Consider the following 15,800-nt stretch of genomic DNA (forward strand, 5'->3'; position numbering starts at 1 on the left):
ATGGCCGTAGTTGTGAACGTGGATGTAGAAGAAGTCGTCATAATTATTACAAATATAGTAGTCCTAATAATCATTATTTCAACAACAAGATCACATTTAACTATTAGAAATGGGTGAATAGTGGAGAGATATAAGATAAAGACAAAAGTAGATAAAATAAAAAGAATAAGAAAATGTTTATCATCGATGTTGCATGAAAGGTATTGGTCATATATGTCACGACTCGGAACTCCCCATCGGGCCCGTGACAACCGTCGCGAGGCCTCGACAGACATTCTTCACCCCGAATGCCGATTGAAACCTCGCAAGGCTTAGCATCAACTTTCGCATCTCCCCGGTGAGCAACAGTTATTAAATCTCGTATTTCAAAAAAATCATAAGTCATTTTCAAATAAGAACAATAAAATATTATTTTCTGGCTCACAGGGGTATTTTCGTAATTTTTCGTCAAAAATCTCAAAACTTGCTAAAAATGTAGTAGGTAAGCAGAAAATATATATTTAATGATTTAAAAACAATTAAGTATCTAAAACGTTCATTTGAAAGCAAATTGTTGACAACTAGTACTATTCAAAAATAATAAATAAAATATTTTATTTTCTCATAAAATAAATTTTTATAGAAATATTCGTAAATAATTTTTCGCACATGAAAGTAAAGTAAAAATTGTATGAATAGAAATACAGATAACCAAAATATAAGTTTTGATCTGCAATGACACGTGGGCTCCAATTGACCAAGAGGATGTAAGACTGTGAACTCTTACTTTCTATAATGCAGTTCCGAGCTTAGTTCTCGTCCTACTCGACTATCTACAAACTGTCCTGAGCCTGAAAAATGTATAGGAAGAAGGGGTGAGATTTTATAATCCCAGTGAGTAAACAGATACCATCTAAAGTATCTAAAGCCGAGTAAATGGAGACAATTAAAATAAGTCATCATACCGTAATTTCATTACCTTTCAGTTCATTTCAACCAAATAAAATCAATCCATATAAATCGAGTAATCAACTTGGCTTATGAATTTCTTAAAACTTTGGCTCGTGCCAAAACTCATACTCGGTGATACCTTGCGCAGGGCATCCAACCGAGTCCGCCAAGGCTGTTAAAATTTTGTATACACTTAAAATATATTTTTAGTTTGAGAAAAATACAGCCGTTCCTTGGCGTTGGCTGAGTTCCCCTTCACGTGGTGGTTTGGCGTGAAGTGAACCCTAAGCTTTACCCCAGGAGATACCCTACGCGCCTCTCCGTTCGAGGTAATAATATAATGGAGTTTACCGTGCCCCTCTAATAGGCTGGTCCACGGAACCCCCTCTGCAGTAAATAATTAATATATAATCCACCAATCAATAAAATTCATTCTAGCATGACATGGCAATTTATCGCAACCTAGCCTCTCAAGGCTGAATACACAGTATAAATAATTATAACACCAAAATCAGTTTAGCCATTCATGCTCATTTATTGTCATAAGCCATTCAATTCAAAACCATAAATTTGCAACACAAACTAGCAGTCTCCAATTACTCTATTTTCAAAACCAATATTCGATTTTCCAGAAAATTTATAAAATCATTTTATAAAATCACAATTTCTCTTAAAACATAGCAATTTACCATTTAAACCCATTTTTCATAAAATCACACAGTTGTATAAAACTACTCTAGATAATTAAGACGATAATAAGTTTACTCACAGTTTTAGGAGTAGAAATACTCCTATCTTCCGCCCTCGGGTGCAGTCTCTTACCCGAAACAATTGACTCACCACCTATCCATAATCCATGACACAAAATTCAATAAATTGTGTCAATTTATCATAAATTATTTCAGGCTCTTATCCATGCGTATGCACTAGATAGGATTTGAAATGTCTAGACAATCGCTTAATTGCGGTGTCCGACCTAACTCGCCTATACACGGTGTAAATTCCTAAAATCCCCAATTCGACTCCAATTCCATCCATTTCAATTTCAATTATCCAATTATATCCACAATACCTCAATGACTGTGAATTTGGTCCAATTTATCAGTCCGGACTATAAATTACGCTTTTACCCCTAGTGGGTAAAAATTTCAATTTATTGCACCGAAAATTCCCATTTAATTTCCAACCTCATAATTCATCATTTTTCCACCCAATTCTCTTAAAATAAAGTCAACCTCATCCTCACATACCATTGGCTAGATTCGGCCTAGGGAAATTCATGGAGAAGATAAATATTTTTCTTGTTGTTTTACTCATAAACATGCTAAACTAACACTAAACACTAACATAGCTCAAAATCAAATTTATCTAACAACTTTCTCTCTCTAAACCCATATGACCAGAATTCAAATCATCCTCAAATCACATGATTCAACCATGAAAAATGATGGAAAATGCATGGGAAAGGTAAAGCACAAGACAAATTTAAGAAATGTTACCTTTTTTCACTTGATTTTTGAATTTCCACCTATTTTCCCTTTAAATTTCTTAGCTAGGGTTTTATTTTCTCCTTTCTCTCTCTTGTTTCTTGCTTGGCCGAATGTTGAAGAAGAAGAATGGGTGGGCTGATTTTTTTATGCCTTTTTTATTGTTTAATGAAATAATATTATTTTATTCATATTTTAAATATTTTATTAATTCATTTTTTTTTCTAGCCATCCATTTGTCCTACTTTTTCCACCATGCATTCCCTTTGACTTATCCAAGTCTTAAGTGAAATTTCCAGATTTTTCCAAAGTTTTGGTGGAGCAAATTCTTCAAAATTACACTTTTGCCCCCGAACTTTTCAAAAATTACATTTTTGCCCCAAAAATTGAAAATTTGCCATAATGCATAATTTGCACTCCTCATACTCATTTCACACTCCAAATAATTAAATTTGATCAAAATCCTTTCAAAAATTAAATTTTTGATTTCGGATGGCAAAATTACCATTTTACCCTTTTTCTCCAAATTATACCGAAATTAAAATTTTTCACTTCTAAACCTCAAATCTTACTCCAATAAGTCAAATGGGGCCAAAAATCTTTTCTAAAAATTTCCATTTTGTCCTCAGGTGGCAAATGACCATTTTGCCCCTAGATAGCGAAAATTTCGGTTTGACTCCAAATTGATCCTCAAACTCCGAATCACCATATTAAACCATTCTGGGACTTTAAAATTCTTAATTTCATCGTAAATTCTCTATTTGATCTAGTTCGAGGTTTAAATCAACTTTGTTGTACCTCTAGGTACAATACCGACTTTTGTAAATTTTTCGGGACTCTCCTAGCATGCAAACATGCTATCCATCACATGTATGTCATGACAAATATTTTTATAGAGTCGGGCTTGTCATCTTCTCCCCCACTTGGATCAACCATATGATCCTTCTTCATGACTGATTTCGACATCCGGCTAAATATTAATATTTTAATATTATTTTATTAATAAAATATTATTTTATTCTAAAAATTTTATCTTGTCTCCTTGGTACCCAAAATACCTTATTATGCCTCACTTGACTTCCAAATCGCCTTTTATCTCACAAATTCTCCTCTGATAAAATTATTATTATTTTATTGTTATTTTCTCACTTGCGAAATATTTTATCCTAAACTACTCCTTTCGTCTTTTATCACTTTTAGACATTTTAATTGACCTCAATTTGCATTCGATCAACTTTATTTATCACTATATCAAAGTATGGGGTATTTCAATATACCTGTCGTACGTTGAAACATTTTGTTGAACTTTATCAAGTATCATTGAAAGATGAAAAAAATTACTGAAATAAATTTTGTTAAAAATGATAGCCAAGTTGATGTGACAGATCTGGATGTTGATAATATTTTTGTCTACCTTGAAAGATGAATTTATCATCTAATTGGCTATACTATGATTGGTGATACTGATGGAAATGTCCAAAAATGAAATTTACTAATAAGTTTTTTAATAAGTTTTAATATTACTCTGTTAGGAAAATGCATTTCTTTATGTTCTCATTACACGTAAATGATATATTAATGTATTAAAATATATAATGTTCTTTTATGTTAACTTGTAATATTCTTATTATATATCTAGTTTTATCGAAGAAAATATGAATACTCCTCTCGTTAGACCCAAGATCAATGATGAAGATATATGTTTAATAGACAGTGCTACAACACACTATTTTTAAAAATAAGAAATATTTTTTTCATTTAAAATTAAATGAAGTTAATGTCAATACAATATTTGATAGTACATGATTAATTTAAGGTTTTGAAAGAGTTAATATTTTACTATCCAGAAGAACAAGAGTTATAATCTAGAAGACATTGTTTCTAAATAAGTCTTAAAAAAATTTGATAAGTTTTAAAAATATTCATGTGAATGGATATCCTATTGAAACAACAAATAAAAGAGATATTGAATATCTCCACATTACATCTATCATCTCGAGTAAGAAGTGTATATTGCAAAAATTACCCATTCTGTTCTTTAAATCGTGCTACACAAATATTTAGAATGATTGAAACTTATGTTTTTGTAAATTAGAAGTTTACTAATAATTTTAATATTTGGCATGACCGGTTAAACCATTCTGGATAAGTAATAATGTGAAAAATTATTAAAAAATCAAATGGTTATCTATTGAAGAACTAAAAGATTTTTCAATCTAATGAATTCTCATGTGCTACTTGCTCTCAAGGTAAATTATTTATAAGGCTATCACCAGTTAAAGTTGAGACTAAATCCCTTACATTTTTGAAATGTATTCAAGACAATATATGTGAACCTATACATCCACCATATGGAGCATTTAAATATTTTGTGGTTTTAATCTATACATTGACAAGATAGTCACATGTGTGCTTATTATCAACTCGTAATTTGACATTTGTAAAATTACTTACACAAATAATTTGCTTGCAAGCACATTTTTATGATTATGCAATCTAGATAATTTGTTTTGACAATATTGGTGCATTTACATTTCAACCCTTTAATGAATATTGCATGTCTGTTGGAAAAACTGTTGAACATTTTATTGTTCATGTTCATACACAAAATGGTCTAGTAAAATTATTTATTAAATGACTCAAACTAATTGCGAGGCTATTACTTGTGAAATCTAAACTCTTTATTTCTGCTTGGGGACATGCCATTTTGCATGTAGCAACACGTATATGCATCAAGCCAATGAGTTATCATAAATTCTCTCCTATACAATTGATTTATGGTTAAGAACTAAATATTTATCATCTAAGAATATTTGGGTGCGCGGTTACCCTAACGCAACGCACAAAGATAGATCTCCTCAGGAGGCTAGGAATATATGTTGGATACGACTCTTTATCCATAATTAAATATCTAGAAATGTCGACAGAAGATTTATTCATGACAAGGTTTGTCAATTATCATTTTGATAGAATAGTTTTTCCAACATTAGGAGGAGAACATAAGTAATTGGGAAAGGAAATTTCTCGGAATAAATTATCATTATTTAGTTTTGATCCTTGCACAAATCAATGTGAACTTGAAGTTCAAAAAATAATTCATTTACAAAATATAGAAAATCAATTATCAGACTTATTTACTAATTTAAGAGAATAACTAAATCTCATATATCAATTGAAACGCTCCAATTAGAATTGATGACACTTAAGGACAACCTACTATTGCTAATAAGTCTAAAGCATGCCAAAAGTGTGAAAGACCAATCGGTTCCAAAGATAAAAATCCTCAAAAAAAGAAAAAAAAACAAATATTTAAGATGATTAGAAAAAAGAAACAAAAACTCCATGAGAGACCCTTGACATAATTCAAGAAGAAATTTAACTACATGAACTCAATGAAAATAAAGAAATCTCAATAAATTATGTCATGACGGGAAAAAAAATGGAACCAAAATAAAATAAACATCGATGATATTTTTGCATATAATGTAATGCTCAACATTATGAATGAAAATGAGAATCTTGAACCAACATTTGTTGAAGAATGTAGAAATATAAATGATTATCCAATGTGAAAAGACGTAATCAAGATGGAACTAAATTCACTTGCAAAACATGAAGTTTTTGGACTTATAGTTCGTACATCAAATAATGTAAAACTAGTAGAATATAAATAGGTATTTGTACATAAAAGAAATGAGAAAAATGAAATTGTGAGATATAAAACATGGCTTGTCGCACAAGGTTTTAACCAAAGGCTTGGTATTGATTATGAAGAGACATATTCTCTTGTGATGGATACAATTACATTTCGATATTTAATTAGTCTGATAATACATGAGAAACGTGAAATGCATCTAATAAATGTCGTTACAACCTATTTATATGACTCACTTAATAACGATATCTATAAGAAAATCCTTAAAGGATTAAAATTGCTTGAAGCACACAATTTGAATTCCTAAAAAATTTATTCGATTAAATTAAATAAAAATATTTACATGGATTAAGGCAATCCGAACGCATGTGGTATAACCGTCTTAGTAAATGTTTGTGGTAAAAATGCTATAAAAATGACCTTATATGCCCATGTGTTTTTCTAAAAAGATTTGGATATGAATTTGTCTTAATTGTTGTTTATGTTGATGACTTGAACATTATTGAAACTCCTGAAGAGTTATTAATGTGAGACCTTGATCTTTACAAACTCGTAGCTAGAAGTAGATGCGATATCACAGACTAGGGGTAATTTTGTCATTTTCCTAGTGAGCCCCTAAAAGTATGCTTTCAAATATTATTGAGGCCAAAGTAGGCCTAAGGCATAAATGAATGATGAAAATAAGGATAAAATGATGAAGGAAATAGAAATAATGATGATTTCCATGGTAGGGGCAAAATGGTTATTTTTCATCTCAGGTCAAAATTTTTAAGTTTTCGTGAATCCAAGTATTTCTAGACTATTATGGACTTTGTCTCAGTGTCAAAAGAGTAAAAAGATTGCACAAAGGATTGGAGGAAGACAAAGCCAACTTGTTAAGGGCATTTTTATAATTTAAGTAGAGTTGGATAAGCTTTAGCTATAAATATCATTTTCTAGCAGCTTCTTCTTTTTTTTCCTCTCATCTCACGTTTCTTTCATCCTCCATAGAAGCTTGTTTTGAAACCTCCATAACTTCTCTCAAGTTAACTCCAATTTTCATGCTTTTGTGCACTTTTTCATAGAGCCTTTTGTGCTCTTTCACTCTCTCACTTTAAAACTCTTAAAAAGTCTTACTTTCATGCTTTCTCTCACTGGCTAGGTGTTTTAGAGAGAGAAAGAGGGAGATTCTATAACAGCTTGAAATTTTTTTGAAAGGAATTCAATTACAAAACTACTGAGGTGAGTAGTGAATTAGAGTGATTTGTAAGTTGTTGAAAATGGCTAGTGGATAGATTTGTGAATGTTTTCTAGTTGAGGTTATTTATTCATCTTTAGTGTAATTAGAATAGTGAAAGTAAATAGCCGCTTAATGGCAATTGGAAGCTAGTTAGAAATAACTAGTAGAACATGATTTAGAAGATAGCTTTTAGAATTATGGGTATGTGAATTGAGTTGATTTCTGAAGCTATTGTGTGTGATAGGTTCCAACGAGACCCCACATCTCCATTCGGAGCATTAGTGGAAGTTGGAGTCGATCTAAGATTCAACAAATACCGGTGAGTGAACTTGCATTAAAATGTTTTAGTGTAAATGTGTACATGTTTGAGTGAATTACTTGAAAAGTTTTAATTGTCTTTTTTTTTTTAAATGTATATGGGAACAAGCTTTTAATGAAACGTTTTGCATTGTGAAATGTGACTATGATGAGTCCACGTACTCTTTTATTTCGTTGGTATACATATATATATATATATATGTTGTGCCTTGATAGATAGATAATATCGTGTAATAAATATAACCGTGCGTGTGTGGTGTGGAAAGAGCACATGTTGGTAATGATGTGGGCAGAAGTGCTTGTGATGATATTGAAATGTGCGAGTAGGGAGTGCACATGATGATGTTATTGCCTTGTGCGTGTAGGGAGTGCCCATGAGCTGAGTGTGGCAGGATGGTATGCATGATGATGTATGTATATACATATATATTTATATATATGTTATAGAAATTTTATGAAACTAATTGTGATAGTGTTGTATGTTGGCATTGTTAATTGCTCCCAAATTGCTTTTCATTTTCAACAAGAAAATGGCTTTTGATATAATAAGACCCCTTCTAACTAAATTGCTCTGTTTTTCGCTACAGCGAGATTCGTTTTCGCTGCAGCAAGAAATTCTCGAGTTGGGGGGGTTACACTGGCCTGGTTCTCGCTGCAGTGAAAATTTTCCTAAGCATTCTAGCTGTAGCAAGATTTCATTCTCGCTGCAACGAGAAATTCTCGGGAGGTTCTAAACTCCTGGTGTAGTACTTTTACTTTGACAATGATTTTGACCACTTTCCAATCAGAACTGGCAAAGTGGTAACATCAAAGTTGTAGCCCAGCCTCTTAGCTTTCTAATGGTCCAAAAATCATGTCAATTGGACTTCTGTAGTGGGAGATATGCTTAAAAAATCGAAGCATATGCAAGCTAAGACTGCCTTTTTACTACAGTGAGAAAACCCTCTGTTTGCTTGTCTTGCTTGGTCATTGTTAAAATTTTCATTCTATTCACTTCATGGTTTATCATGGATCTTGTAACATTAAGGGATTAAACATTCAAAGTTTAAAATGAGGGGTTTTAACCAAAAAGTTAACTAAATTGCTTGGTTTTATCGTAAATGCATCATGTTTTCTAAAACATTCCTTATCGTTGCTTGTTCTTTTCTTATGTTCACTCACTTAGTTTATACTCACTCTTTTAAATTGCATGTTTTCAGATTCGTAGATAGTTGGGACTAAGACTAAGGCGTCCACTTGAATTAACTCTTGGTAGGTATCATAGCATTCGATAGCAGTACTTTCACCAAAGTCACTCCGCTGGCAGTCAAAAGTCTTTTATATGAGTACATGTACATTAACTGTAAATTGCTAGGATTCACTTTGCCAACGATGCATGTATAGTTTGGAATGATGGTGCCATTATGAGATGGCTATGAATAACCTTATTTTGAGATCATGCAAATGTAACTTTGGTATCCATGTTGTATNTAACCTTATTTTGAGATCATGCAAATGTAAACTTTTGGTATCCATGTTGTATTATGAAAATACGTCTAGTTGCAAGTTACAAATGGTGGTCTAGTAATGGTGATGAAAAATTGATGGGATAGTGAACAAGATTACGTAAAAAGGCTTGTTTTGGCTTAGTGGGCTACGTCCACTGGACCCATGCGTTGATCATGACCCGAAAATTGGGTCGTAACAATTAAAAGTCATGAGTTACTTAAAGAAAGAATTTGAAAAACCTTAGAAAGACAATTTTATTTACGTATTTAGATTGAGCACTTGATAAATGAAATTTTTATCCATCAATCAAATTATCTAGCAAAAGTGTTAAAATAATTCTATATGGACAAAGCACATCAATTGAGTTCACCAATGATTGTAAAATCACTAGATGTGAAAAAGAATCCTTTTCAACCTTGAGAGAATGATGAATAACTTCTTAATCCTGAAGTACCATATCTTAGTGCAATGAAGTATTAATGTATCTTTCTGGCAATACACGACCTGATATATCTTTTACCGTAAATTTATTAGTAAGATATAGTTATGCTCCAGCTTTAAAATATTGAAATAAAATTAAACATAAACTTCGATATCTCCGAGGGACTACGTACATGGGCTTATATTACTCAAATGTATCCAAATTAGATTTAATTGGTTATGCAGATGTAGGATATTTATTTGATCACACAAAGCTCGATCTTAGACTGGTTACTTATTCACATAAAGAGATATGACTATTTCATGACGTTTTATAAAACAAACTATAGTTGCCATGTCTTCTAACCATGTGGAAATTTTACCAATTTATGAGATAAGTCGTGAATGCATTTGGTTAAGATTCGTCATTCAACATATTCAAGGGTCATGTGACTTATCAATCAAAAGAGAAAATCCAACAATGTTATATGAGGATAATTTAGATGCCATATTTTTCTGAGTCGATTTAAATTTGAGTTAGATTTAATTTTTTTTCACTTTATTTTATTGATATTTTTTTATTTTTGGGCCAAATTAGGTATAAGTTCAATTAAATTGAGCCTTTTTAAGATTGAAATCCAATTTTAAGATTGGATCTTATGAGCTTTTAAAGTCCAAAACGTTTTGGGCCATCATTAAATGGACCCTTGTTGGGGTTATTGAAGCCCACGAATTATTAGGCCAATCATTATTAATATATATATAACCTATATAAAAAAAGATCCAAAACTAGCTCCATATTTAGCCACGTTATTGTCTTGTTAAGCTTCCATGTGGAAAGTTGCGTTATTGGTTTTTAGTTGGGTTTGAGCAGAGTGCGGTGTGGCTTATTGTTTGTTTAAGTGTGCAACACGTCAAATAGGTTATGTTAGCTTCTTTTCTTTCATTGGGAATTGCATCTAATCGCTCTTTTGTGTACAGCGTGCTAACGTGTGTGCCCTGAAATGATTTTCGTATATTCGTTCTTCCGTTTCATATCTCCTCTATATGTGTCAACTGTTTTCTATCTCGTTTTAATCACCTTTTGCTTGGACTTCTCTTCCTTTCCAGAAATTTCTTTTGTTGTTTACAAGTTTCTTTACTTTTGTTTCTTACCTCTCGATCTTTTATTTACAATTTTGTAGTGCTTTTGTTTTTGGTCTGTTTCTGTTTATCTTCGTTATTTGCCAAACCGCAAACACTTACCTTGCTTCGTTCTAAGTAATTCCTGACTTCACCATGTTAGCCATTTTCATTAGCCTGGTTGTGATTAAAGCTTAACAATAAACCCACTAAGGTGATTAAAGAAAGCTGTCTAAGATTCCTTGGGTAGTTGGGTTATTAAATTCGCCCGTTGCAAGTAACTATAGTCCATTCCTCCATGGTTGGAAAAGGTCCACCTGTCTGGTTTTAAGTTGTAACAACTTACAAGGATTCAAGTGCCTTTTGTCTATATGCAGCCCACGACACTTACACTGAATCATAACCCACCACTTTCTCCAAATTTATAATATAATTTTGTTTGAATAAAAAAAGATTGAGTCAGATTTATTAGTATTTTATTATTATTCCATTAAATGTGGACCAAAGTATTTATACTTATTCCTAAAATTTTCAATTACTTTTCTTGAACATTGCACTAATTATACTAATTGAAAGTTGTTCAGTCATAGCTGTCACTCTTTTTATGCTTTAGTATCTTTCATTGTATTTTCAATGTTTTTAACAAGTTTCTTATTTTGTATGTTTGTATTTATGTTTTGGAAATTTATAGGAGTTATGTATCATTCTCTGTTGTTTCTTTAATTTTTACATTAGGTTGCAATTTCTTTCTTCAGTCAATGACATGCATTAAACATAGAGTTGTGAAATTCATTATGATATTCAAATGCGAGCTAATTGCGCCTTTCTTTGTGCTCTCAGATGATTTCAAACACTCTTTTTGTTTTCTTTAATAATTTTTGTCTTTTTGTGATATATCAAATGTTTTTGGGTTTATTTGTCAGATGATTTCATATCTTTTATGCATATTTTGATTTTTTCATCAATTACAATGTGAATAAATGATTAATAACATCAACAGATAAATCATAAAAGCAACCTTTACAATTTTAATGGCAGTTCTGTAGTAGTATTACAATCAATTCTATATTTTCAATGTTAGTTTTCGACTTCAAATGTGTTTTATTCCTGAATACTGATTCAATTGAAATACTTATTCTTTACTAATGTTGTGTTGTTCTTTTCAGCAATATTCTACGTCAATCTCTGCTTTATAGTGCAAGATTTGCCTGTAAATAACTGTAAAGTGACAACCCATTGTTTGTTATTTATGTTTTGGTTTGGTTTATATCGTTATTTCATATTTCTTTACTTTTGTTGCTTTGCTTTTAATCAGATGCAATTTAGGTGGTCAAATTGATATTTTGCTTGTGAATCTGCCTAATCTGTTTACATTAGTTGTGTACCATTATTTCTTTAATTATTATGATTGTATTTGCAACTATTTAAATATTTTATTTATAAATCATTGTTGCTTTTTCTTTTTAAATGCCTATTTCTTTTGAGTGAATATACATTTTTTTAATAGATTGAAAGCACCAAATCTTGATTTGATGTGTCATTTTTTTTATGAACACTTTATTTGTTATTTTTTTATAGCCTTTTGTTGTGATTGTTAATGTGGATTTTGGGTAAAACCACAATTCATTTTTGCTCCAATATTTATGATTACTTGTATATACTCTCTTTCGGTTCTATTTTTCTAATGTGAATACAAAACTAATTAGATCTTTTGTTTTCATTGTTTCTTCTTATAATTAATGTCTTATACAAGTCAATTCGTTACAATTATTGTCTTGAAAAAAATCACTATAAGTAACTAAACCACACGCATGAACTTATAAATCTTAAACCCCTCAAAAAAAGAATTAATTTTTTTATCTTCTCATTCTCAAATAAACTAACCACAAATTTATGAAATGTATGTCTTTGCTGACTTTTAGCTTTTTAAAAATTAACTGTTGGATTTCTATTAAATACTTACATATTTGTCTTGTTTTTCGTATGAGTTATAGCTTCTTTCAACCCATAAGCTAATTATTACTATTTAATTGCAATCTATCATTGATAGAGTAATAATATGCAAAGATTTTTGTGAGATTAGTGCATACAATACTCTTAAATCTTAGGCCTTAAATGTGTTTATTTTCTTATTACTTTGACAGTGTTGTTATTGTTTCTTTATATTTGTAAAAATAATTACACATTTGAATTGCATATAATTTTTATTTTTTAACATTTGTATGAACTGTAAAAGGTTGTTGGTTCTACAAAGTTTTAAGCACTACATTGCTTAAAATTAACAGAGGCTGTTCTTGTGTTTTGTCAATGGTCTTTCCTATTATGTTTCTTTTTATTCATTTATGTGCTTTGCTTTACATAATTTTTGCAATCACAATTTATACCATTTATTATTGTTTTCATTATAGGTTTTTTATTAGAAAATAGAATTACTTGGATTTTTTTATTTCTTTAGCCAAACAATTATTTTTGCTTTTTACTTTTTTTATAAACAAAACAGGTGGTTGATTGTGTAAAGTTTAAAGATCTTGGTAGTGCTGCGCTTGTAGGACTAGTTGATATGTATAGTCAACCATATTTTTATAACATTCTTTCTATTTAATTTGTTTAATACATTTATTTGTTCTACTTCACAAATCATCTGTAATTATTGTTTGTACAATTTTTTAAAAAGAAAAATTATGGTCAATGACATTGATTGTTCAATTTTTTATTTTTTTATTCATTATTTTACGATTGCTTTTTCCTTCAAATTATATATGCAAGTGATTGTTAAAAGATGTATGCTCTTTTTTTTCAAATTTATATCTTCTATTTTTTAATGAAAATAGTTGTTTATTTAATATGGTTCACTTCATTTACGTATTACTGATGGCATTGCATTATTTGTACATTTAATCATGAGAATGATAGTGCCAACATTAATAATATATGTATACAAAAAAAAATTTTACCATGACTTTGATGTTTATGATTCTAAAAATCGAAGAAAAAAATCTAGTCAACAACTCATATATGCTAATATATTAATGTCTAAAATATAAATATGATTTATCACAAGTTTTTTTTTATGCTTTTACAATTTCGCATAAGAAATTGAATTTCATCTTTGTTTATCTACTGCTTTTAAATGTATAAATTTTTTAAATTGAATTTATGCAATCTTGAACTTTTTTCAATATTTTTCAATTTTTTAATTCAAAAAATAACGTTCACATTTTCTCTTATGTTCTTATTGTCAAATATTACATTACTCACATGGTGTTTCCTCACCTATTTGTCTAACGTGTATATGCTTTTTTATTTTGTAGTGTTTTGCTGTTTTTTTCATTAAATATCACATTAAGCAGTAAATGAGCACTGTAAAACGTTCAACCGTACTTCGCCTTCTCATTTTGGCATCTTTTTTGTTCTTGTTCCCTTTATTTGTTTTTTTATCTAGGTCGTATCGTTTCCTTTTATGTTATTAATTTTTTAAGTTTTCTATTAGATTTTCCTTTCATAATAATAAGTTTGTCTTTATAGATAAAAATAATCATAGGAAACAAAATAGATGTAACAGGATCAAAATAATGAAAGCTAAAAGATTAAACAAGATAAAGAATTATATCAGTTCTAATCCTGTTATATTTGAAGATGACAATTACTCATCCCATATTGAAGGAGAATTTCCTCCCCGACATAACAACACGAATAATGTCCCCTTAACCTAATGTATCTATGTGCTTATAGGAAGATAGGTAATTCTCCATTCGACTATAAAAGCTCATGGAGGATTGCAAACAATTCGAGTTGAATTTATTACAGCTATTGCTATCACAAGTTCAGCAAATAAACCTTATAGAAAGAGAAAATTTAATTGCACATCTTCTCATTCATCTGCCTTGAGTTATTTTTCCCAACAAAAATACTTCAATTATAATTGACATTTGTGTAGAATCCATCAACCTTCTGATTTTGCATTTTCTACTCCTGGGTCATCAAAGGTCATCGATGCTGATCTTAACGGTAAACTTATCTTTCTTAAAATTCCCCTACACTATGCCAGCATCATTTTTTTTCTCCTTTTTTCCATAATATGTAAAACCGTATAAACAATTTATGATTGAATTTTTCTTTAAAAAAAATTATGAAGGTCACATAGAAGACATTATTGATTTGATAACCATACGTCACCCCTTTAATTATCATCTGCAAGAATCGTTTCTATACATTTACATAAGTCAAGCAATATTAATACAAATGTATCAACTTATTTAAAATGTTGTTTCGATATTATCATTAACTAATGCTTACTACTGTTCTTAATCAATTTATTAGGGAATTGCTTCACAACTTCTTGCTTCGGAGGACCCGATTATGTTTGTCTTTATTACTTTGCTCATATGTTGTATAAAGAAAGAACTAACATATCAAAGGGAACTAGAAATTCGAATTTTAGTCTTTGTTGTCAAGAAGGAATTATCAAAATACCTCCATTTAAATAAACGCCTTCTTTCCTAGATCGGTTCCTTAGTAACAACACATATCAAACAAGAATGAAATTTAAAAATAATATAAGAATGTATAACAGTATATTCCAATTTACATCATTAGAAGGTAATATAGATAATTCAATCAACAATAGACCAGGCCCTTACACTTTTAAAATTAATGGACATCTTCATCATATCATAGGTTCTCTTCTTCCTACAATTGGTAACAAACCAAAATTTGTTCAACTATACGTTTACAATACTGAAAATGAAATCTCAAATAGACTAGACATTTCCTCTAATGATGAGAACAACAAATCTGTTGACAGATCTATAATGAAAGGTCTATTTAAAATGCTTGAAGAAAATAATTAGATTGTTAAAATTTTTAGGATGGCTAAAGATAGACTAATAATATCAAATTCTACACCTTTCTTATTAAGACTTCTAGGATCCCATAATAACTTTAAACCAAACTATCGATTGTCAACTACTTTTGAAATTGTTGGGCTAATAGTTGGTGATTTAGGAGAATATGATGGCCATCAAGATATCATAGTTGATCATATCAATGAAGGACTTAAACAAATAAGTGAACTACACCTTTTTTTTATGGCTATGCAATACCCTCTTCTTTTTTCTTATGGTGAAGATGGGTTTACATTTACTATAAATTATGTTCATTC

Source organism: Theobroma cacao, chromosome 1 (genome assembly GCF_000208745.1).
Source record: "Theobroma cacao cultivar B97-61/B2 chromosome 1, Criollo_cocoa_genome_V2, whole genome shotgun sequence".
Lineage (NCBI taxonomy): Eukaryota > Viridiplantae > Streptophyta > Magnoliopsida > Malvales > Malvaceae > Theobroma > Theobroma cacao.